The sequence below is a fragment of the Rhinolophus ferrumequinum genome, chromosome 28 (assembly GCF_004115265.2).
Source record: "Rhinolophus ferrumequinum isolate MPI-CBG mRhiFer1 chromosome 28, mRhiFer1_v1.p, whole genome shotgun sequence".
NCBI classification, from domain to species: Eukaryota; Metazoa; Chordata; class Mammalia; order Chiroptera; family Rhinolophidae; genus Rhinolophus; species Rhinolophus ferrumequinum.
The window spans coordinates 9,143,872-9,169,375 of record NC_046311.1 but is presented as its reverse complement, the minus strand read 5'-3'; positions in this window follow the sequence as shown (position 1 = coordinate 9,169,375).

Sequence of the window (25,504 nt, the reverse complement as noted above, 5' to 3'; positions counted from 1 at the left end):
GCCTAAGCCATCGTGGTTCCCTTTCAAAGACTCCCTAAGGCTTGCGTGTTTGTGCCTAGAGGTCATTCTTTGCGACCTCCTTCGGTAAGCTGCTTATAAGAAGCAAGCCTTCATTGCTTGTATTCACAAATCTGTAGGTCTACCTCGGCGGAGAAGGTGGATTGGATTTTAGGGCAGTAGCCAGGAATGTGAGATGGAATCTGACATCTAAGTACCCAAGCCTTTCTTCGACTTCAAAGAAGGCAAACATCCAAATGCCGAAAATGCCTACTTGCTTTTTTTCTATTAACCCAAAACCAGATCGGCGCGTTCTGTCAAACTTCCACCAATATGTGCACTACCCGCCCTGGCCAGTTTCTTGGTCATGCACCACTGCAACCAAAACAAAACTACATGAAATCCACCCCCTTTGCCTTGTTCCTACTTAGAAGACTAACGGGTTCCTAATTAGAACCCAACTTCTTCTCTAACACTCAAGGTGTTAGCAATAACATTGCAAGTACTGTTCTGACAACGAGCTTGGGTACCTTGCTGGAGGGCATGGCGAACAGCTGCTTTCAAATGACATCTCAACCTGTTTCCAGATAGTCATTCGTTCCACAAACCGGTTTGAAACTCATCTCCCCCAAAAGACACTGGAGAACATTGTGCTTATGTTCATTTTTCAGATGAGGCAATGGACTCCATGGAGAGAATATAAGCCGAATCTCAAAGAGTCCAGCCAAGAGTCGTCGCTCGGACATCTGGAACTGCCAGAATACACACGTGGAGTCTGGGCTGAGGCGCGTGGCCCGCATGCATCAAAGCAGTGGATGGTAAGTGCTAAGCTCCTTTTTCAAGGAGGTGATGTCATATGCAGTTGGACAGATCAGGCTTTTTCTCCTGGCTCCACCATTTACCAGGCATGTGACCTGAGATAAATCACAGTTTCCTCGTCTGTAAAATGAGAAAGCATAATCGTACCTGCTTCACAGAGCTATGAGGATTAAACGAAAGAATGCAGATAAAGTGTTTTCACATCGCGGTGGGCATATTTACGACTCAGCAAATGTTAGCCATGGCTAGCGTCCGCCCTGGGATTATTCATCCCCAAATTCCTGAAACACTTTGTCTTTCTAAACGCGTATCTTCAGCAGCGTGCACAGCGCCTTGCACACAACTGACAGCCCCCCCAAACCCCGCCCCAGTAAATGCTGGTGGAATTAATTAATATGTCCTCTATTAAATTCTTGGACCATGGAGAAACATCGAGAAATAATAGCTGGTACTTGGTTCCCTTGTCACTTTGTTCCTACAAATCCCTCCCCACCCCCACCGTAGCCCCCGCGTGACACATACACACACAGCATCATATTTCTTTCTGTTGAGCTGGAAGGGGTGTTCGTGTCGATAAGAAACCTTCCTCCCACCCCACTTTGTCTGCCCTGCTCTTAGGAACCAAGGTTGAGTTCAAACAGGGGTCAGAGAGATAAAAGCCTGAGGCTTAACCACCAATTCACTAGGCTGGTGCCTAAAACTTCCGTCATTTATTTATTGCCATTAGAAAGAATCAGCCAGGGCCTGGGTGGTGAAGGCTGGCGGCTGGAAACAGCAGGCGGATGCCATCACCCTGGGACATGCTGCCCTGCTCGCGTACTCAAGTCCGAATGGGAAGAGGGAGAAGTTTCCTTATGCTTTATGGCATCTTTTGTTTTCATCACGAGGCTAAGTACAGATATTTTGAAATAATTGTCAAGAACAGAGCAAATGCAGGCCAAGGGGGGAGAAGCCAGCTAGACCTGGGAGGCCAGAGGACAGACAGCCGTGGCTAAGGCTTCCAAACCCAAAGAGATTTACAGCAGCCGCTACAGAGACTATTTGCTGTGGAGGAGAAGATAAACAGGAGGCCCCATTAGAGCCAGTGGTCATGTGGAAGGTGCTAGAAGCATTCCTGGGCAACAGCAGGGCCCAGCCGCGGCACCAGCTGGTAGCCGTCGAGTTGGGTCTGCTGTGCACAAAACCCTCTCCTGTTCAGTTCTGTGAAGCCGCTCTTTTAAATGTTAGTGCAAGGGAGTCCCAGCCAGGCCCTCCAAAAAGACAGCGCAGGGCACAAGTGATTTGCACTAAAACACAGTCCTGCTGCATCCAAACAAATCCTGGAAGGGGAGCCAGCCAGGGGAGCCAGGGCAAGAGATGGTCTTCAGACACCCTCCCTTGCCTTGACTGCTGAGCTCACAGGAGTCTGAGCGGTTGCATACCCCTCCTGCTACAGATTCCCGCGAGCTGTTTGCCCCCCTCCTGCACTCTGGCAAAGCAAGCAAGATCATCACATCAGATGCTGGCTTGTCACTTAACGGTCCCGTGGCTAGGAATAAAAACGTCCTGGGAACAGATCTGTGAATCAAATCGCCTTTCCGGGTGGTGGGTGGCATGGATCAGGGCCGCTGCTCATGTAGCCTGGGCGTGTGTGCACGCATGTGCACACGTGTGCTGATCATGTGAACCTTCCAGCAATCGAGACCCCACAGGGCTAAGCCTACACAGCAAGAATGATATTCTCGCCGCCTTTGATGACACGCTTAAAATAAAGAACATCTCGTTTTGGAGCAGAACACTGAGTCTGTGAAGCCAGTTTGCATGTGGTTACTATTTGCAGAATTTGGCATTTTCTATGAATAGTATAACACAGGCTTTGGATCGGCTGTCATGTTTTGACAGGGTTGTCCTTTTTTTCAGAATGCCACTTTCCCTACCCCCTACCCCCCCACCCCATATTTGAGCAGCAACCCTACCACTTTTTTTTTTTTAATGGACTAAGAAAATTGATGAATAATGAATTAAAAGCTGGAATGGGTCAGGGGTTTCAGGCACAAGGAGGCAGTACCCCTGAAGAGAGTGGCCCCCCCAAAGGGGAACCAAGTCCCTGTTGGGTGGATTGTCTCCAGACGGGGCCTCACCCGGCCCCAGCAATGGGAACAAGGTCAGGGACCTGACTAGTGAACAGTGTGCAGTGGAAGCTGAAAGCTGTTTTGTTTACAGCAAGCTCATCAGACTCTGCTCTTCTCTCTGCTCAGTACGTTTGATTCCTTCCAAGCTCTTTGGGCCTCTGCTTTCAGATTCTCTCAATTCTGCACCTCTCATGTGTCCACACACTTGACAGGAATGAAGTCGACAATGAGAAATAATTTTAGCTCCTCGCTGGGACACGCATCCATCAGTTTCAGCCCAAGGGTGTAAGCCTGGGTGTGAGGTTTCAACTTCTTAGTGAGAGACAGCGTTTGCGGTGTTTCACCTGGAAGCCACGGTCTCATCCACTCACACACACACACACACACACACACGCACACGCACACGCACACGCACACACTTCCTCTCTCTCTCTCTCTCTCTCTCTCTCTCTCTCTCTCTCTCTCTCGCTCTCGCTCTCGCTCTCAAAGAAGTCCTCTTTAACCTCTTGAGAATTTGGGGCTTTGGGTTTCATCTTGAGTCCTGCACGTGTTAATTAAACTTTTATTTCAAAAGCTAGATTTGACTCTCACGACCACTTTCTTATTTCTCTTTTTTCTTTTATTCACCATCTGCCACTTTGTCCTTTGTTCTCCAGGGACCAAAAGCCAGAGTGACCGCATGTTGAACACCTTTCCTAATAAATCCTTCAGTTTTACATCAGGATGATCTCACCGAGGATGCTCTTTTCCATATTAGCAGAAACAGCTGATTTCGCACTGGAAAAACAAAGCTCATACAGTTTCCTTTCTTACATGTATTTTGAACAAGTAATAGTTTTCTGGTCAAATAGCTTTATCTCATATGAATGATATAATTATTGAATTTCAAAACTGCAATCAATTGTTAAGAAGTCTATGTTTGGCTTGGAATCATTACAGTATAAACCCAGTCATACCGTGTGTCCCCAAAAATAAGACCTAGCCGGACAATCAGCTCTAATGCATCTTCTGGAGCAAAAATTTATATAAGACCCAGTCTTATTTCAATATAATATAAGACCGGGTCTTATAAAATATAATATAATATAATATAATATAATATAATATAATATAATATAATATAATATCAGGTCTTATATAGTATAAGACCGGATATTGTATTAGTGTTTTGCTCCCAAAGGCGCATTAGAGCTGATTGCCTGGCTAGGTCTTATTTTCAGGGAAATAGGGTAGGATTTCTCAGAGCAGTAATAAGAATATCCAATGGGTCATGCACTGTATTATCATTTCATTGTTATTTATGTTTCTCTGGACTTGGACTTGATTCAGAGTGTCAGAAACCTCTTACTCTCATGACATTTTTACCTCTTAAATCATAATCTTTACCAGGGACCTGTAGATGAGCATTTTCATAAAGAAAATGAGGTTCTAGAATTAAATTCTTATTATTTCTTTCATTTGTATGGTGGTCACTATCTATTGTTATAATTATTATTAATCAGATGAAAATTAATGCATTTAGTCATTTGTTTATTTTTCATAAAACACTGAGTATCTATTACGAGATGAACTTTATGCGGCAAATTTCCAAGATTATGAAGAAAACAAAAAAAAAATTCTGTCTTGAAATTGCTCATGATATGAAAGATAAAATAATGACTCTATCATCAACAATGAAATATATTTAATCTATGAATTATTTATATATTATATAATCATGTATTAAATATGTGTATATTGGTTTTCTATTTTCAGGGAAAACTCTATGGCATGAAGCTATTATCATCCGTTCATCTATTGATAAAACACTACCAGACGTGTCCAGGATTATACAGTTTCATTATTACAATAATTAGTAAAGATAATTTTAGGATGACAAGGAAAGTTTCAGGAGACTTTTATGAATATTATCTAATTTGAATAGCTGAGTATCATACTTTTCACCCCGCATTTCACAAAAGAACGCATAATAGAAGCCCTTCACCTAGGGACTTACCAAATGCAAGATTTCAAAATGAGCAATTCAATCATTCCACAACAAATAAATATTCATCGATAAATATGTGTGTTGAATCCCTGTCTTGTATAGCGTAAATAGTACAGTTCCTTTCCTTGCAGCACAGAGAGCATGTGAAGGGAGACAACGTATAAACAAACACATAATTAAATATTGAACAAAATGCTATTAAAGAAACGAATACGGTTCTATGAGAGAGAAAAGCGATAAAAGCGTGTGTGGTTTAGAATGGAGAACAAGGGATAGGCTCCCTAAGGAATTGGTGTATGAGCTGAGAATTGAAGATGAAGGCAGGCAAAGAGTACAAGGACGAGTGTCCCTGACAGGAACGACATGTGCACAAGTCCCAAAGAGAACGAGCAGCTGTACTTAAGAAACTGAACAGTGCTTGTGTGCTAGGGGTGTAAGGAACAAGGGGAGAATTGTACAGAATGAGCCTGGAGAAGTAGACAAGAAGCTTATTGTGGAGGGCCATGTAGGCCAACTATATCAGTCAGTGTTTGCTAGGCTATGCTGCAGTAACAAACACCCCCCTAAATCTCAGGGGCATAGCAAAACACAAGTTTATGCTCATTCGCGTATCTCACAGTCTGATGCGGTGCTGGTGGATGAAAGACTTCTGCTTTACAGTCCGGAGGTCTGTGCTGGGGAGAGGTGTGCAGAGAAGGCACATATACTTTTTATTGCCTTGACCTACGAGAGGCACTTTTCACGTAAACATAATTCCATTGATGAGAACTGGTTCACAAGGCCCCAGAGGGATACAAATAGATTTGGAGTGGTTGTTTAGTTGGGTGCTCAACTAAGTAAATGTTTTGGCTCGGTTCTGTTCAGAATGAAGTATAAAGGACTGGACTTTATGTTTTATGCTAGTCTATTCAGCAGAGTTGTCACATAGCCCAATTTCAATCTTTATGTAATTATTCTAATATCAGGATGAGGAATGGAGTAGAGGGGTTCCATCTGGTCTCTAGGTACACCTATGAACCTGATACGAGGGATTTGTTTTGTTTTGTTTTTCTTTTAGGCAAAGGGCGTAACCTTATGTCCCCATCCTCTTTTGTGTGTGTGTGAAAAAATAAAACTTATAGCTGTGTTGGCTTGGGAATCCCACAAAAATAAACCTATCTTTCACTAAAGTTGAGCCCACAACTTTAAAAGATAACAAAATAAAGAGAAAAAAAAAACCCTTTACCAAAATCAAGAATCAGGAAACCTAACTCCAAGAAGTATGAAGGTTTAAAGGATAAGTAAAGATCCTACCAAAAAAGCAATGCCAGACAAAATATGAGAGAAGAATTAAATTAATAGCTACAGAACCTGTATTGTTCATGGTATATACAGCTGAAAAGAAGAAACGAATGAAAATGCCCAAAAGACCTGGTATTGAATTGTGTGGAGTGATGAGTAAACATTTAAAGAAACCCTGAAATATATTATTTTTATTATATGTATTATCAGCTAATAATCACCTTTCTAAATTACTCATGTTATGCTTTCAGTTCTCATACATTGACGTTTGTAACACTGTGCACACCTGTGGTTTTAAATAAAGGGGTGTATGTGTCTACATGTGTGTCTGTATTCTGTTAGTACTCGGAAGTGAATATTCTGTATCTAGTGGGACCATCATAGAAAAGCATTGTCTATGCTATTAATTAAATATTAATTCAGTATGATATAAGATTCTCCCCATCTTTTCCAGCCATGGCTCCATCTCCTTGCGAACTCATTTCCATCCTTCCTCTATTCACTACATTCCCAGACAAAACCAAAGGCTAGAAGTGTGCCCAAGATTTTACCGTACTAATAACCACGGGCACCAACCTTGCTGACCTCCCTGGTTCCCACCATCTCTTTCTCCTTCCCTTCACCAGAATGCTTTCAAAAACTGAGCAGTCCGCCACTAGCATCCCTACTTTACATTTCCCTTTTCTCTAAACTTCTACTGAACACCGTTTTGTTCCTGTTTTTTAAGTTCTTTTTCCATGACCACACTTCTAAAACTACCTTAGCGATCCATCGGTTCTATCATCATTTCCAAAACCAAGAGCCTCCTCTTACCGTCTTACTCAGAGGTTAGAGTGGTCTTCTCAAATTCCTCACCTGGGCTTGGAGCCACACACTGTCCTGGCTTTCCTCCGATACCACGGGCCGTTCCTTTTCAGTCATTACTGCTATCTCCTCTTCCTCAGACCCTCCCGACCCCACCTCACCCTAAGTCATATGGACTCAGCCTCTGGAGGGTTCATGTTCTCTAGTGCACGTTCATTATGACCTGGGATTAATTAGCCAAGTTGATGGCTGGGAAGCTGACAGTCTAATCCTTTATAAACATCTTCACTGGCTCAGCAAGACCTGAGAACAAGTCCTTATAAAATCCCTTAATCTAGAAGGGATTTAGGGGGAAGGGAGAGGAGTCCAAGGGAGACTAGGGACATTACAAACCTTTTTCATTATAAATCTCTTCTCCAAGGCTGAGACTGAATCACAAGGCATTTGATTTCCTCTGCCAAATGGCAGAGTGAACAGTGTGAATCAGCGGTTAAGATGAGTTACACTCAAGAGAAACAAATACCCATGGCGAGAGGTTATCTTCCAACTATAACGGCATTTCTTGATTGGCTGATGTATCAGATGCCCTGTAATATTGTTCATTTTAGTTGCCTTTCTTCAATACCTAAAATTAGTTGAGTTATGTATTCCAAACTTTCCCCCTCTTACTCCTCCAGAAAATATTATTTTTTGTAACTTTACCCAGGAAGATTCTCCATGAACTAGAAGAACATCAAAACCTCTAGAACAGGTAAAGCCTCTATCTGGTGTGGTCTTCATACTCGTATGGATGGTCTTTATATAGCAGATGAAGTGTCAATCAAAGTGACTGTTGGTCAACATGTGTACAAGCTGTCAGTTGATAAATATGTAATATTGAGTAGGAGTATGCCATTGGAACAAAAATGCCCCCGAGGAAACATTTGAGGATGTTTGAAGTAGAGACGTACATGTCTTGGGGGAAAGATACTTATGGATGCTTATATACAAAACCCACTGCCCCTTTCTTTCTTACTGACAGTACCTCTGTTTTGTTGAGGTCAGTAATTTTATCAGAAAAAATTACATTTCTAAGGATGCTAGGCCACTAGCAGTGATCACATGAAATACATTTCTGGCCATCTCTGTGTATTGTTGGAAAAGTTTTGCTTTCCTGACATAGGTTCCACTTTTCTTCTTGTTTCTAACTCTTTTCTGCCTCCTGGATCACAGTCACAATGGCTGGAATTGCAGCTGCCTCCCTGGGCCTGATCAGAGTGGAAAACCTGACAGCCTTTTCTTTCTACCAGCTCTGGACTATTTAGCTCTTAATTTATCGTCACGTGGGAGGAATGTAAATCTCTATCTTATCTGACCTCTGGTTATTTGCATGATCTGGTGTATGTAGCAGAACCCAAACGCTAACTGATGAAGTTTTCACATAAAATGAGTCAGAGTAGCAGAGTAGACAACACCAAAAACACACACTTGAGGTTTCCAGGCTCCTGGTTTGTATCCCAGCTTTACCACTTACTAGCTTGAGAAATGGGACAAGACGTGAAAGCTTCTGAACCTGTTTCCTGCGCTTTGGGGCTTACAACACATAACAGCCACGAAGCTGTTACAAGGATGAATTGAGGTTATGCATACCTTCTATAGATGGAAATAAAAATTATAAATAAAAATCTTAGCAATACAAGAAACTTTTGGAAAGTGCTCTCCCAGGTACCATATATCCGGAAGTTTCCATGGAAAGGTGGAGTCAGGCTATTTCAGACCCAGTCCATTTGTTTTATGCCCTGCCAGCAATATCATTGTAGCGGAAAACATATTTCATGGTGTGGTGGGTAGTTGAAGTAGCATTTAGATACACCTGCACTAATTCCAGGTCAGCAAGAAAGACCCAAACCACCCCGACAAGACCCAAATTGACCCCTTTTAACTCTTGAGTGAAATGCTATTTTACTCACCCCAGAAATCACTGAAAATGAAATCCATCTTAAAGAGGACTACAAGTGCCAGGGAAAGGAAAAAGTTCCTGGGCAGGACTCCAATCTTCTAGACTTTTGTTACGGTTATTTTAATAAGAATGTGGAGTATCAGGTGTCTTTGCCATTTCCCGAAAACCTCAATATTACCACATATTCTAACACACAGCCTAGTCTGTCTGTTCCTGCTACTTTCTTTCCCCTTTCAGGATTATGAATACATGCATAGGGCACTTCCAAGATCTCAAGTGTGTCTTTGACGTAAGGTACGTGTAATGGGCCATGTGTTGGGACGAGACTAACGAGTGTGGGGACTTCTATTTGTTCCAAGGAACAGGGATTTATCTGAGTGACTTCAGGAGATGGAGGAAGACAGAGGTGGCTACTGTGTGTTGGCCAGAAACTGACCCGGGGAAGCAGGCTGGAAGTGACATGCCTTAGGAGTCCTGGGTTCCACACTCTCTTTCTTGCCTCTCTACTTCAAGGATTTTACCTACTTTCTCTGTCAAAGAATTTCCTTTGCAACCGGATAAAAAAATACCAAACCCAGAGCTTTGTGATCCTGACTCAGACCCTTTTCAGGGGGACTGTTACTATTATTATCTAAATCATGATTTAGAGTTCACGAAACGTTTTTATAACCACTTTCTTATTCCTCCACGTATGACTTCTCTAGCTCTTAATTGGAATTCATCTCGGTTCTACTTTAAATTAGCACACGATCTATGAAGATTCAAAATCTTCATGCAAATTAACCTCTTAAAAAACCCAAAGCCCTTAGACAATATATCTTCATATATATGATCCTCAACTACAATCAATGCCAAATTTCTCATTCATATTCATTCGACAATGAATTCTCACTCCTTCTGCAATGCTCTTTCATTCACAGACCTGGCCATCAACCATTGCTTTTGATGTCACTCAAGTTATGGTCAAAATACCTCATTGCCTAAGGATCATGGATTCTGTGACTCAAACAATCGAACAGAGACTCAACGGTTCCCTTTGATTCAGTGGCCATATGTCAGCGCTTCCTGTCTGTCCCGGAAACGCTGCACCTTTCCCTGAATCACCCACATCCTGCCTTTCTTTTCCTGACTTGGGAAGTATGACTTCCGTCAGCCTCCCTGGGGAATTCACTGCCATTCTCTTGTTGCTGTCTGTTTGCTTATCAACCTCTCAGGGAGGTTTCTGTTCAATAGTCAAGAGGAAATGCTGATCCATACAGCACATGTGTCCATTCTTTGGTGGCGGTGGTCGGTGGAGCTTCAAAAGATGTTTAAAATATTAGTGGTGCTCGGGTTGTTTAAGGTTGCCAAGGACTAGAAATGGCAGGGACCATCGCATGCACTCAGAGCAAAAATGGTCACACAAACCAGTTAGAGGGCTAGGAGGGATCCAGAGCACACTTTCAAAGGCAGAAGGAAATCCAGCTAAGTCCATCTACAGGGGATGCCAAAAAAATGCATGCACATAGTAAGAAAGGAAAACTGTATTAAAATTGTAATACTCAATATATACCGATAACAAAAGATGGATACAAGTCACGTTTGACTTCTGCATTTATAAGAGCTGCTCAGAGTGGTTCCCATCAGTGTCCAGACACTTCTGATGACGGCGAGCTACTGCTTGAGCAACGCTGACCAGAGTGGCCACTTGTATACATTTTTTGGCACCCCGGTATATATAAAGATTTAATGGAAAATAAACCTGGAAGGTGTATTGTGTTTGCAAAGTGATATTTTCTCAGTCTTACACCTCCTTTTATGTTCCCACCCCCAAGCTACGACACCTTCTCGGAGGAAGTCACTGGACTGGGCAGAAGTGACCACTACATAGTCACACTGTCCAAATCTCCATGGATTCTCGAGTCATGGTTCCACCATAACTCTTGAAAATATTTTCTTTATCCTATAAAATAAGAGGCATGAATTCCCTGCTTGGGATCAGGAACACTTGGCACTAACTACCATGGAACAATTTTACCTGTTTTGGGAACAGCTGAAACTAATAAATCTAAGAGAAAAGATTATGATCTTTTCTCGTAGGCAATGTTTGCAATGTTGTCTGAAATATACTGTGGCAGAATGAGTAATATTTAAAAATTTCTACATTAATTTTTCTTTGCTTAGAGACCATGGCCACTTGTTTTTGTCTGTTTGTTTTTATCACCTGTCTCCTCAGACCAGTTAGGAAAATTAAAGTTTGTCCCTCTTTATTCCAAGTAAGGCAAAGTGATATGCTGATTGATTTTTCACCCCCTACAGAACCTCCAATAGCACCTTGGAGAAAGTCATAAAGAGTCAGAAGAGCCCCTAGTCAGGTTAGATTTGGTACCTGGTTACGTCACAGAAGCTTGACTGAGCTCCAAACCACCACATGACCAACACCACCTCTGGCTCTTGGGGTCATTCAGAAGACGGGAAATTCACAGGTTCAGGTTTAGTGTGCTGAACATAACAGGGATAATACCTGGATTTTTCTCAGCATCGCTTTTGATAGGGGTGGTGGAGGAGAGCATTTAAGACTCCTTGGTTTTTTTCTCTTTGGGGGATACATCTCATTGAAATAAACATATCAAAAACACATATATGCCTGGGATTAGAAAAAGGGGATGTCCCAAAATAAGTACACTGAGCACACATCCTCAAAAGTCTCACTCGCTTTCACACATCACCTTATCCACACAACTTTCCAAACCCCTTTTCTAGAAAGGTGAGAGGTGTCACAAGACACAGTCTCTTTTCTAAAATGATGACCTAGCACATGTGTCTCCTTAAATGCTTCAGAGTCTTCACTGACCCAGCTTCTTCGTCTCCTCCCTTGGTCCACATGAACCAACGCTAGAGAATGCCACTGTTTGTTCAGTCTTGCAGGCTGGAAACCTCACAGGGTCCATCAGCCCCACTCCTTTGCCTCCCTCTAAGGCCCCGATGCTATCAGTCACCAAGACCTCTTGATTCGATCATTGAGATTCTCTCACAGACCCTCAGTTTCTTCTGCCTTTGACTTAATTCAGATCCTTCCTTATCATGTTATGCCTGGAGGATAATGAAAGCTTCATAACCCTCTTCCCTCTTCAGTCCATCTTGTAGGAGTAATCGATTTAAAAGACTGCTTTGCATCATCATTGCCCTTTCAAAGCCCTTGTATCTTCTGAATGAAACCAGACTGACATTCCGAATCTCTGACCAGTGGTCCAGAACATGACAATCTCATACCTCCCGTGACTCTGACGCATACATTCTGTTTTCCACTTGAACCTGCTTTATGCCTTTGCTTACTCCTTATACAATACACTAAAAATGCCAGCCACTTTCCTCTCTGCCTTTTAACAACCACCTCTTCTTCAGAACTGAAGTCAAGTTATATGTTTTCTGCAAATCTTCTGTCATCATTTAGCCAGATTATTTTTTCTTCCTATTTTTTTTTTAAACAATGACTCTCTATACTGTTAGTGGATATTTCAAGCTTGCCAGTCTCATTTCTCTACATAACCTTTAACTTCCCTGAGAGTAAGACCTCCATCTTATACCTTCTGGAACCCTCTGAGGATCTGGCATGACATTAGAGATATTACAACTGTTGATTGATTGCAGTAAAGTCAGTATTTCGACTTCAAAGGATGACTGAAAACATTAGATTGATAACTGCTCATATCAGAAAGGCCAAGTTTGGAGTCTGAGGAATCAAATACTCTTTAATCAGGTTAGTTGCATATGGCACTGTAAGGTGTACACAAGCTGAATGACGGTGCATGGCAGCACTACTAATTATCCACGAGCTCAGAAATGAAAGCATTGATATCAACTTGTGAGGGTTCATGAATTAAACACATCCTAGGAAAACTCACCATATGCATTTTATAAAATCCGGATATGCCAGAGTTCCCACTTAGAAACGGAGTGTGCATATAAATGGCTAACTGCACAGCAGTTCTTACCAAATTGCCAAGGAACATTTTTTTTTGTACACTAAAATCATACTGTATTTTATAATTTTCTAATCCAAGATTGTATTTTTTTTTTAATGTAAAGTGGTTCAGCCATATGGAAAAGAGTTGGGCGGTCCCTCAAAAAGTTGAACGTAGAATCACTATATTAACTAGCAATGTCACTCCTAGGTACACAATCAAAATAATTGAAAATAGTTCTTCAAATTCACACGCACACACGTTCATGACAGCACTATTCACGAGAGCCGAAAGGTGGAAACAACTTAAATGTCCATCACTGGATGAATGAACAAACCAGTTGTGGTATAGTCAGTCATACGACGGAATATTACCATGTGTCCCCGAAAATAAGACCTAGCCGGACCGTCAGCTCTAATGCGTCCTTTGGAGCAAAATAATTTTTTTGGAATTATCTTGGAACTAGACAGAGGTGGTGGTGGCACACCATTGTGAATATACTAAATGCCACTGAGTTGTTACCTTTAAAATGATGAATTCCAGTTATGTGAATTTCACTTCAATTAAAAAAATGTATTCCTCCTCATCACTACCCAACCTACTCAATATACCGTATTTCCCCCAAAATAAGACCTAGCTGGACCATCAGTAATAATGCGTCTTTTGGAGAAAAAATTAGTATAAGACCCGGTCTTATTTTACTATAATTTAAGACTGGCTCTTATATAATACACGGCTGAGTCTTCTATTAATTTTTGCTCCAAAAGACACATTAGAGCTGATTGTCCGGCTAGGTCTTATTTTCGGGGAAACACGGTAGTCATTGCTTTTCTAGTGTGTTTCCAGCATTACACTGTGGGAGAAAAATAGATAAAACCTTATAAAAGGTTTATAAAAGGTTTTAAAAACCTTGCTATCAAAGGTTTTATAAACCAGTTGGGAAATAAATCATAATCAAAGCGATTGAACAATGATATGAAACTGACTATAATCTGATGGTATCTTGTCTTCTGAGAAGTACACGCTGACTTTGCTTCCTCTTCTGGTTTTGTAAATCGCTTTTGACCCTGGACAAGTCATTTCATGTCTGTCCCTTAGCTTACAGAAAGAGAAGCCTGGGGGAAAAACAATGGCCTCTAAGATTTCTTCTAGGCCACAAAACAGTGGGAGATTTTAAAGACAATATTGTTTGGAAGAGAAAACACATGCTACAGAAAGCAAACACCTGAGAATACACAAGTGTTAGTGGCAGCATTAGGCAACAGTCCCTGGGAAATATTTCAGAGAAGAGCTGAGGCGTTGGGGGTTGGCCCTGGCCTAGAAAGCTGAATTGGAAGGATTGCTAATCTCAAGTGATATGCGTGCAGAGAACTGCAAGTCATCTTTACTATTGTACTAATATATGGAAAAAGTAAAATTTCTGTAAAATGTTACATATATCCTTCAGTTATAGCTAAATCATTTACAAACTGTGTTCTATTTGAGTCATCTGAAGGCATATTCTTCTCCAAAACTGAGACCCAGACATAAAAATTCTAGGTAGCTACAGTAAAATTATTAGTGACCTAACAAAACACATGTTGAATTTTACCATTACGACAGTTCCGTTTCACTGCATTTAAACTGATGTTCTCAGTTGTGGATTTTGTCCTATTTTATACACACTGGCAATTTTGACGGCACAAACTGAAGTTGGGCTGAGGAAGATTTAGGTGTGAAAGCATGGATAGGATCAATCTTTCATACTAATTGTATATTACCAACCTCAAATCCATCCGTTATTTAGTTCTCAATATAAATCACACAAAACAAACTGCCCCCTAAACAATAATTACGCTAATGCCTAAAACAGACATTTTCTCAAACCTCCCTAGAGTAGATGCATTATTTCTAAGGAGAGTGAAAAAGTCTGATGAAATGTGATGGCTTTGGTGTCCCGTGCTTGTTCTACAATCTTACAGCCTCCGTTACCATGTTACAGAGCAGAGAGCCTGGATTTTCTTTTCCCACAAATACTCTTTGAAAGGTGTTCTCCTTCTTGCATTTCATCTGGAATGTAAATCCGCAAAATGCAAACTGCTTGTCTGAGAGGGTTTTGAAATCCTCCATTGTTCATACATGACACTGATGAGTTTCTCCTTTGTTGCGTTATTTATTTGAAGAAAAGTCTCCACCTCCAATCAAAGCACCCTGCCTTCTTTCTCCAACTGGAGGAAAGGAGTGGAGGCTGGGGGAGTAATGGAGGTAGGAAGGAGACTGAGCAATTTTCTCCCTGGGGGAGCCACTTCCTGTCAGAAGGACATCGATGACTTCATTTGAATGATTTAAAAAGGGGGAACTAGCAGCTTGGAGTCTGGAGAGGATGAGTTGCCACAGCTGTACATTCAGAGAGACCATGATTACCTATGTTCACAACAAGCCTTCCCCTGACACCCCCCACCCAGATGCCCCCACACACATGCACTCACTGATAATACAAATGCTCCAGCCATTACTTTTTAACTCTTTGCATGCTGTGGCTGCAGAGACACCTTCCAGAAAAGCAAGCAAAGATTTTTGTCCCTTTTCACACCTTCTTCAGCAAATTTCTGTGGCAGAATATTTGGGAATGGGAACAAGTACAAATGCAAAAAAAAAAAAAAAAAAAGTGTTTATGAATAATGGAACATTTCAAACCCATCTGGTTTCTGAGACATTTTTTTAGTTTCTCACTACAGCCAATTATATAGCATGCTTGAGTGAGAACTGGTTCTATCCTGAGGCTCATTCTGCTCTCAAATTTCTACATTGATAGTTGCTACCAACCTCTGAGGTTAGTAGCCATATGGTAACCCAATATGGTACTTCATACTCTACTTGTTATACAGTAGGTGATTTTCTGGTGAACATAAATTCACATTGTAGTAGGCACCATAAAAGGGGGACCTGGGGTGGGGAAGCTAGAGGGCCTTCCCCAATTTTGGCATCGTACATTGGTTTCCCTTTTTAGTTTAAGGATGCTGGGGAATTATTTCCATAGTTTTCCTTTCGTTCCCTATGCATACCCAGTGGATCCCTGAAAAAATGGCAAAAGCCATGAAAAAGGAAAAAAAACAATGTTTTTGTTTTGGGGGAAAGGCATTCCCTTCAAGCCATTCTTCAAATAACTTGCATTTTTAAACTTTTTGTTATAGAACATTTCAATTTATAAATGTATGTATTTTTCAATTTATATATTTCAGTATATAAAAGTAAAGATAGCATGACAAAGAACCTCCATAGGCGTCAATACATACCTTCAAAAGATAAGACCTCTTTAAAAACAAACTTAATATCATTGCTCTAAAATTTTATATCAGTAATTATTATCATTAAATATCCACTCAGCTTATAGAGTAATAGGACTTTAGATTTACCTATTAAATAAACAGTTTTCCTGTTATCAAAAGGCGTCTCTGGCTGATTCACTAGAGTATCTGTTTTTATAGATGAGGAAACAAGGCCCTGAACCTATACATTTGTTGCATGGAAAGCAAGGAGCAGACAGGGGCTCAACCCCAAATCTCTGCCACCCCAGGCTGATTAACTGCTTTGCCCTCTCCCTCCTTAATTTCTGAGCCCCTAGGATGCAACTTTCAACTTAGAGAAGCAGGACAATTGTGGACGTAGCTAAAATCAACACTGACGTTTAAACGATATTCGACTGGTTCCATGTCTGTAGGGCTGCAATGTCGGGAGGGAAATGAACAGGTTTTTAATCTGTATGATTAAAACAGATACACGTGACATACAGGGGTGAGGCTTAGCATCTCCGAGGGAGGAAAGCACAGGTGTTGTCCTCCTCCCTTACTGACTGTAGCCTTTCCTGACTATCCCCCAACTTGTTGCCACTAACTTATAAATGCCGTATTTTGAGTGCTACTGTACTCTTCCTCAGTGGCCAGCATTAGACATTGTGTGTGGAAGGACTAAACACACGCTAAATGAAAGAAGAGAGAAAATTACTTAGTATTGTCAACCCTAGCTCCCTTAAAATTTTTGTTGGCCTTTGTCTAAAATTTCACTCCTAACTGCCTATAATGGATAATGTAATACTTAGAATAGCTCCACAAACAAAACTAAACAAGTGGCAAAACGTTATAAAGTATCCAATAGACTATCTCAAACCCCAGCTGGCTCACCTATATATTTTGGATTTTCAGCGTGTCTAGACTCTCCGACCTTGGCACAAATCATCTTGATTTGCTTTATTGGATTACAGGGTTTACTACATCAGGTTCAACAGGAGGCCCTGAGCGATTTTAAAGGTCTGTAGGCTTCCATTTCTTAGTTGGTGCCCACATTTTAAGCATCATAACCTTATTTACTTGCAGCTTATTAATCACTGAACAGTCTCCTAATTTAAATGTATCAGAGTATTTATGTCCTCTAATTTTAAAATTAATAGTAGGTTTAATTTCTTTTATATTGAGTTGGTACGAGGTACGTGTGCAATGGTGAATATCCCTATGCATTTCTTTTTTTTAAAAAAATGTATACTGTTTTTCTCATTTCAAAACCAAGGAAACCAAGATTGGTGGAGGTTGATGGAATCAAAGTGGCCTCAGTTGGAAAGCATTGAGCTGGAACTTCCACCAGTTCCTCTGGCTTCTTAACTAGCTTATTGCCCTCTTCATAATGTCCACACTTGCCCGACCCAGAATCACTGGCTGCTTACTAAACATGCAGGTTCCCCCAGCTTCTCTTCTGGAATACATTCACCAGGATGGGATGAAGGCATCTATATTCTCTAATTTTTAAAGATGAGTTCGATCTTTAAAAAAAAAAAATTTCACTGAACTACCTGAATAACTTCTTACTAACGGTGCTGTTCTGCGTAAAAGGCCAGGTAGAGAGACCAGCACCGGTAACTCTCAGTAATGGCAGGTAACTATAACGCTTTGTAAACGGTAATATCCCTCCTTCCTTCCGCTTTAGTGGCTGGCAGAAGGAGCCACACAGCGAAGAGGGAATGGCTTCTCATCTCCTCCTAACCTTTTAAGACAAGTCTGTCCGGGGACCAAAAAGAAAACTCACGTGGTCGCAGGGCAATTGCTATTTCTTTGTATGTATGAAGTTCAACACCATCCCTCTAAGACGTGGCCTCCCCAAGCTTAATTCCTTTAACACTCCATCACTCCAATATGAGCAAAATTTGTTAAGATTTTCCTGCTTGGTATTTGTGAAAATTGGTGGGGGAAAAAAAAAAAGAAAGGAACAAATAGCTCTGGGCAAAACCAGGCATCTGAGAACAGATGGTGTGTGAGCTTCTACCACTGAGCATGGCTGATAAACCGTAACCGTGACCTGTTCCCATACATAACTACTGATAGTTTAGTGAGTGAGAATTCCCAGCAAAGCCAAAAACTTCCCCAGTGACCTTGACTTTACTTTGTATTAGCACCACCAAACACATCTTTACTGGTAGCATAATGGGATGACGGCAATAATAAAAAAGTGCCTTTTAATAAAAAGACGACAGGAAATATGTGGTTCCATCATACCACTGAGAGAAAAAGTACAAATTGACAACAGCCAACAGATCTGGAGGGACCCAGAGAATGTGCAAGTATTTTTCTAATCTCCAAAAGAATTTTCACTAGTCTGGAAAACTGAGGCATCTCTAGTGACTATCAAGTCAGCCTCCGTTTTTTTTTGTTGTTTTTGTTTTTGGTTTTTTTTGAGAAGTACAAAATAAGTAAAACAACAACAGAAGAAAAAAAAAACATTTAACTTGGCCAAATTGTTCTTTTAAATCCAGGGTGCAATTATCTTTCCAATACCCTAATTTGCAAACCTCAAGGGCATCAATTACCTGCAGCATCCATTCTATTTCCACGTTGCCATTTAATCCCATGTGTTTCTCTTTAATGGTCTCTCAAACATGTGCCTCTCTGTCTTCCTCATTGCCACTCACACTCCTAATCCATATCCACATCTTTTCAGGCCTGGAATACTGTGACAGCCACCCATCTGGTCTCTTTGTTTTATGTCTAGTGATCATCCCCTGTAACTGTGAGAAAACTTGAAGAAACTTCCCTTCTCTGACCCCGTGGTGGCCTTCCAGGGCTCTGCCACCACCACCAACCAGCTCCTCAGATAATTAGTTATTATCTTAGTTTCTCCACTATCCAATATATACTAGCTATTTCTGCCATATTAATGCCCAAATATTTTTATCTTGCCAAGAACCTTAGTGGCTCAGTGCCTTTACACTTCACTTCCTGGTTTCAAAGCCTGTGGAAGATCTGACTAGTGTGGACACCACGTGAAATGCGATGGGAATCCATCAACAGGCAAACCTATGTCCCTCCCCCCAGTGGAACTTACGTTCTAGCGACCAGAGATAGACAATAAACGAATAAGCAAAATAAATGTAGTCTATCAGGTTACAATAAATGCAGTAGAGGCAAATAAAGCAGGGAAAGCGTATACAGAAGGACACGCATTGGCAACTCAAGTCTGGCTAACAGTTTTATAACTAAGGATAAAAAGAAGAAGCCATGTCATGACTGGTAGGAGGGGTGGAGATGCGACACAGGTTGGTCCCAAACCTCCATGAGGTGGGTGAAAATTAGGAAGGATACCCTGACCACACAGCTTTGCCCCAGAGGAGCAAAGGCCCCAGCCCCACTCCAAGCTCCCCAGCCCAGAGTACTGGTGACAGGAAGAGGAGCCACTACAACATCTGACTGTGAAAAAAGTGGGGATTCTAACCATCTGTGTGGGACAGAAAGTGGTGGGAAACCCAGGCATCCTCTTAAACAACTGCGCACAGACTCCCTCACTCGCAGGGACTCACCTTGGGCTCCAACGAAGTGACGGTGACTCAGGGGTTGTCGGAGGCACACGGGGAGTAGACTGAGGCGTGCGGCTGCAAGGCCAGGGCTGGTGGACTGTCAGCATTTCCCTGTGAAGCGACCTCCTCCAGGCAGCCGGCAGCCAGGTGCCATCTATCCTGTGATGAGCCCACCTCCTACGCTTATGGCCAAATCGGAATCTGATTGGCCTGGCGAGCTCCGCTGAGACCCCGCCCCATGCAACGCCCCCAACACCTGAGCGCTTTCCCGCAGCCGCCAGCCCTGCCCTCATTGCCCTCAGGACCCAGGTGGACGGCACCTGGCCTCCACGCGCTCTGAGACGTTTGGTGAGTAGCTCCAGGCTCAGCACTGGCGCCAATCCAGAATTTATATAACCTGGTACCACAACTCTTTACAGTCTAGTGCTCCCTGAGACCCTGCCTCACCCAACTCAGGGAACGCAGGAGGCTTTATCAGGGGCTGAAACTTAAAAGAGCCGGCAGGTGGCAGCAGGCCTTGGGGGGGGGGGTCCTGGCTTTTTGTGGAGCTACCCCAGGCCAGGTACTGGTGGCAGCTGTCCTCGGTTGGAAGCGTGGCCTCTTTTACGTGCCTCTAATTTTAGCACAGGCAGCAAACAACTGCGGATGGCTTTGTAGCTCCTACCAGGTAGTCCCCAGCTGGTCACAGGCAATGGGTGACCTGGGCCTGCACTAGAGGCCCTCCCAAGAGGCCCCAGAACTTACATACTTGGAGGTGGGCTTCAGACCACAGCAGAGCACTGCCCAGTTAGCCCCGCAAGCGTCACACACAAAGGGTGTTCTCAACAGGCACCAGAGCCTGTTGGGGTGAATTCCCCTCAGTGGGGTAAGCCCCCCCCACAGCAGCCTGTAAGCTGTGGACGTGGACAAACCCGATAGCCAGTCAGCCTGAGGGTCAGTCCCACCCACTGATGTGCCCAAAACAATCAAGACTCAGCTATAACAGGAGGGCATACAACCCACGCAACCCCATACAATCCTGGAGCACCCAATCAGGTGACCAGGGAGCCTGTGCCAGGGTCCCACAGAGTACCTACTACATAAGGCCACCCGGTAAGACTGGGAGACAGAGCAGATCTACCTCATATATAGAAACAAACACAGGGAGGCAGCCGAAGTGAGGAAACAAAGAAATATGTCCCAAATAAATGAACAGGAGAAAACTCCAGAAAAAGAACTAAATGAAGGAGGCAAGCAACCTACCAGATACAGAGGTGAAAGCAATGGTTATAAGGATGCTCAAGGAACGTAGTGAGAACTTCAACAAAGAGATAGCAAGCACGAAAAAGGACATACAAGCCATACAAAAGAATCAGTCAGAAATAAAAAAAATACAGCTGAAATGATGAATGCACTAGAAGGAATCACCAGCAGATTAGATCAAGCAGAGGATCCAATCAGTGATTTAGAAGATGAGGTAGCAGAAAACACCCAATTAGAACAGCAAAAAGAAAAAAAACTCCAGAAAATGAGGAGAGTTTAAGAGACCTCTGGCCCATCAAGTGTAACAACATTTATACATAGGGGTACCAGAAGGAGAAGAGAGAAAGCAAGGGATTGAGGACCTACTTGAAGAAATAATGACTGAAAAATTTCCTAACCACGTGAAGGAAATAGACATACAAGTCCAGGAAGTGCAGAGAGTCCCGAACAAGATGAACCCGAACAGGCCCACACCACCACACATTGTAATTAAAATGGCAAAGGTTAAAGACAAACAGAAAATCCTAAAAGCAGCATGAGAAAGATAACTAGCTATTTACAAAGGAGCTTCCATAAGATGGCCAGCTGGTTTCTCAACAGAAACTGCGCAGGCCAGAAGGGAGTAGCACAAAAAATTCCAAGTGGTGAAAAGCAAGGACCTACAACCGGGGTACTTTACCTAGCAAGGCTACCATTTAAAATTGAAGGACACATAAAGCACTTCCCAGACCAAAAAAAAAAAGAAAGAAAGAAAGAAAAAAAAAAGCTAAAAAAGCTCATCACCACCACACCACTATTACAAGGAATGTTAAAGGGACTTCTTTAAGATGGAGGGGGAAAAAAATCAAAATTATGAATAATAAAACGGCAATTGCTACATATCTATGAACAATTATTTTCAATGTAAATAGATTAAATGCTCCAAGCAAAATACATAAGAGGGCTGAATGGATAAGAAAACAAAACCCTTATATATGCTGCCTACAAGAGACTCACTTCAGATTGAAAGACACACACACAGATGGAGCGAGATATTTCATAAAAATGGAAATAAATAAAAAAAAGCTGGAGTAGCCATACTTATACCAGACAAAATAGACTTTAAAACAAAGGCTATAACAAGAGACAAAGAAGGACCTAGTAATCCCACTTCTGGGTATTTATCCAAAGAAATCCAAAACAGTATTTCAAGGGGACATGTGCATCCATATGTTCATTGCAGCATTGTTTACAATGGCTAAGATGTGGCGGCAGCGTGGGTATCTGTCAATGGAGATGGAAGAATGGATAAAGAGGAGGTGGTACTTATATACAATGGAATATTGCTCGGCGAGGGACTGAAATAGGTTCTTAACCATCTGCAGTGGCACCTGCAGGATGGACCTGGAGGGTATTGTATTGAGTGGAGTGTCAGAGAAAGACAGATGCAAGGTGATTTTGCTTATATGTGGACTCTAAGAACAAAATTAACAAACAAAACAGAAATAAACTCATAGATACAGGGAACATTTTGATGGTTGCCAGATGGGAGGGGGGTTGGGAGTGTGGGTGAAAAAAGGAGGAAGGAATTAAGAAGCACAAATTGGTTGTTACAAAGTAGTATGGGAGTGTAGGATATAGCATAAGGAATATAGTCGATAATATTGAAATAACCCTGCATGATGCCAGATAGGTACTAGAGTTATTGGGGAGGTAGATGGGAGGGGGGTGGGGGAAGGGTGAAAAAGGTAAAGGGATTAAGAAGTACCAACTGGTAGTTTTAAAACAGTCACAGGGATGTAAAGTAAAACATAGTGAATATAATCTATAATATGGTAATAACTATGTATAGTGCCAGGTGGATATTTGACTAGTCAGGATGATCAATTCTTAAAGTTATGTAAATGTCTAACCACTATGCTATACACCTGAAATTAATGTAAAATATTATTGAATGTCAATTGTAATAGAAAATTTAAAAAGGGGTGGGGAGGTGAAGGGCAACAGTGGTCTAAATATCCAGGTGTAAAACAAATAAGTCATAGGGCTGTAACATACAGCACGGAGAATACAGTCAATAACATTGTCATAACATGGTACAGTGTCAGACGGCTGCTGGACTTATCATGGTGACCACTTCTTTAGGTCTATAAATGTTGAACAACTATGGTATGCCCCTGAAACTCATGTAATACTGTATGTTAGCTATATTTTTAATAAAAATTAAAAAAAAAATCACAGGAGAGTAAAAGGGTTGAAAGAGGTGACGGAGTAAGACTATTGGGGAGGGATACATCCATGCACAGCCCTGATGTAGAGCGGGTCACGTGTTTTTGATATATTGCAAGAAGACCAGGGTAGCTAGAGTGCTGGGAAAGAAAAGGCTGAGAGCAGAAGATGTCTGAGAGACAACGGAAGGCCAGGCCCTGCTCCTCCCTGTCGGCCACTGGAAGGACTCGTACTGTGCCGAGATGGAAGGGTGGCTGCCACTGGCAGTTTCTGTGCAGTCAGGTAACATGGATCAGTCAGGTACTCGGCAGATAGTAGACCGAAGAACAGCACAGCTAGAAGATGGTCCAGTTAGGAGTCAGTGGTGATAATCTAGGTGACGATAATTATGTGGTGTACCAAGGGGGTAATAGTAGCTGGTGACAAGCAGTTAAATTCTGGGCGTGTTTGATGTATTGCACCAGAAGGAGCCTTCGATGGATTGTGAGAAGGAGACGAGTTGAGGATCGTGGCCCCATCACGTGGAATGCTGGCATGACCACGTGCCAAGAGCAGGAATGGGGGGAGAACATCAGCAATCAGGCTTTGGTTACGGGAAGTTTAGAGAACTTATTGGGTATTTAAATGAATGTGAGGAACAGGCCAGGCCGCTGGATATACAAGCATGGCGTTGAGGCAATAGTCTGAAGACTTACATTCAGAAGTCATCAGCACATCCTTGACTAATGGTTTCTGGTTTCCCCATGAACCAGAAACACAAGTCATCAGCTGAGACTAAGCATGAAGATGGGTGTGTTGGAAATTTGAAAGATAAATATGTCATAAAGTGCTTCTTCAGTAGAGTGGTCAAATCAATGGACGAGTGGTATGTGTTACAATTTCCTGCCAGTGTCTCGAGTGGATGATCATGTTTTTCTCTTTCACCCAGGTGAGTGCAGGAAGAGTTCACTTTCATAACTTTGCTAACTTCTATCTAAGAAGGACTATCACCTCCAAAGGCCTCTTATGAATCTATGCTCCCTCTCCTCTCAAATCCCTTGAGTTCCTGTTTCGTAAATACCTTTTATTTCCTCTGAGTTCTGCTATTTAAATCATACCCATTTTCTAAAGCCCGTCTCCTGTCCTATGTCCTTTACAAAGTCTTCTACCGAGTGCACCTGACATTTCCTTACATTGCCCTTGATCTACCGTGTGTCCCCGAAAATAAGACTTAGCCAGACAGTCAGCTCTAACGCGTCTTTTGGAGCAAAAATTAATATCCGACCGGGTCTTATTTTACTATAATTTAATACTGGGTCTACATAACATAACATAACATAACATAACATAACATAACATAACATAATATAATATGATATAATACCGGGTCTTATTTTACTATAACTTAAGACCAGGTCTTATGTTATATAAGGTTTTATATTAATTTCTGCTCCAAAAGATGCATTAGAGCTAATCGTCCGGCTAGGTCTTATTTTCGGGGAAACACGGTATACTCTATGCCATATATTCCAAAGATTTACTTAATAATTAATGGAAGGGTAATAGAATGGAAATGGGAAACTCTCATGGAAAACTTTGGAGTAAAAATAACTGGAATTAAAATTTGGCTGTGTTACATGGTATCCAGGAGATCTAGCAAATTCACTGTATGTCTTTGAACTTCAATGTATTCTTTGAAAAATGGGAACAAATATAATAATTCTATTTCACAAACTTGTAAGAATTCAGTGAGAACAGTTATTTGAAAATAGTTTATAAATTAGAGTGCTAAATAAATAGGAGACTGCATTCTCTTGCTTTATATTTTCTACAAATTACAACAACAAATTTAGCTCTTCTCCCTTACTTAGATTTTGGAGTCCTTAGAAGCAAGGATTACACATCTATTTTTACCCCCTATTGCAGCCTGCACAGTGTCTTCCACATAGCAGACGTTTAATAAAAGTAAAACTGTTAAATGGAGGTTAAGTAAAAATAATTTAGTCATTATAAGAATAAAATTAGTTAATAAAATAGCGCATTATTTATTTATTTATTTTTAACACATTTTTAATGGAAGAATTTTATCCATGAAGGTTCAAAATGTACAACCAGAATATAGCCCAGAGATGGGTCAAGATTCTTTTAACTCAAGGTTATCAGTTTTAGCAAATACAAATAGAGCCTGTCAAGTTAAATTTGAATTTTAGGTAAGCAAAAAAATAACTTTCAGTATAAGGAAGTCTCGTGCAATATTTGGGACATACTTATACCGACAATTTTTTTTCTGTTTATTTGAATTCATATTTAACTGGACGTTAAACTTCAAATTCAAATTTTGCATGGGAACACAAATAAACATTAGTTGTTGTTTAT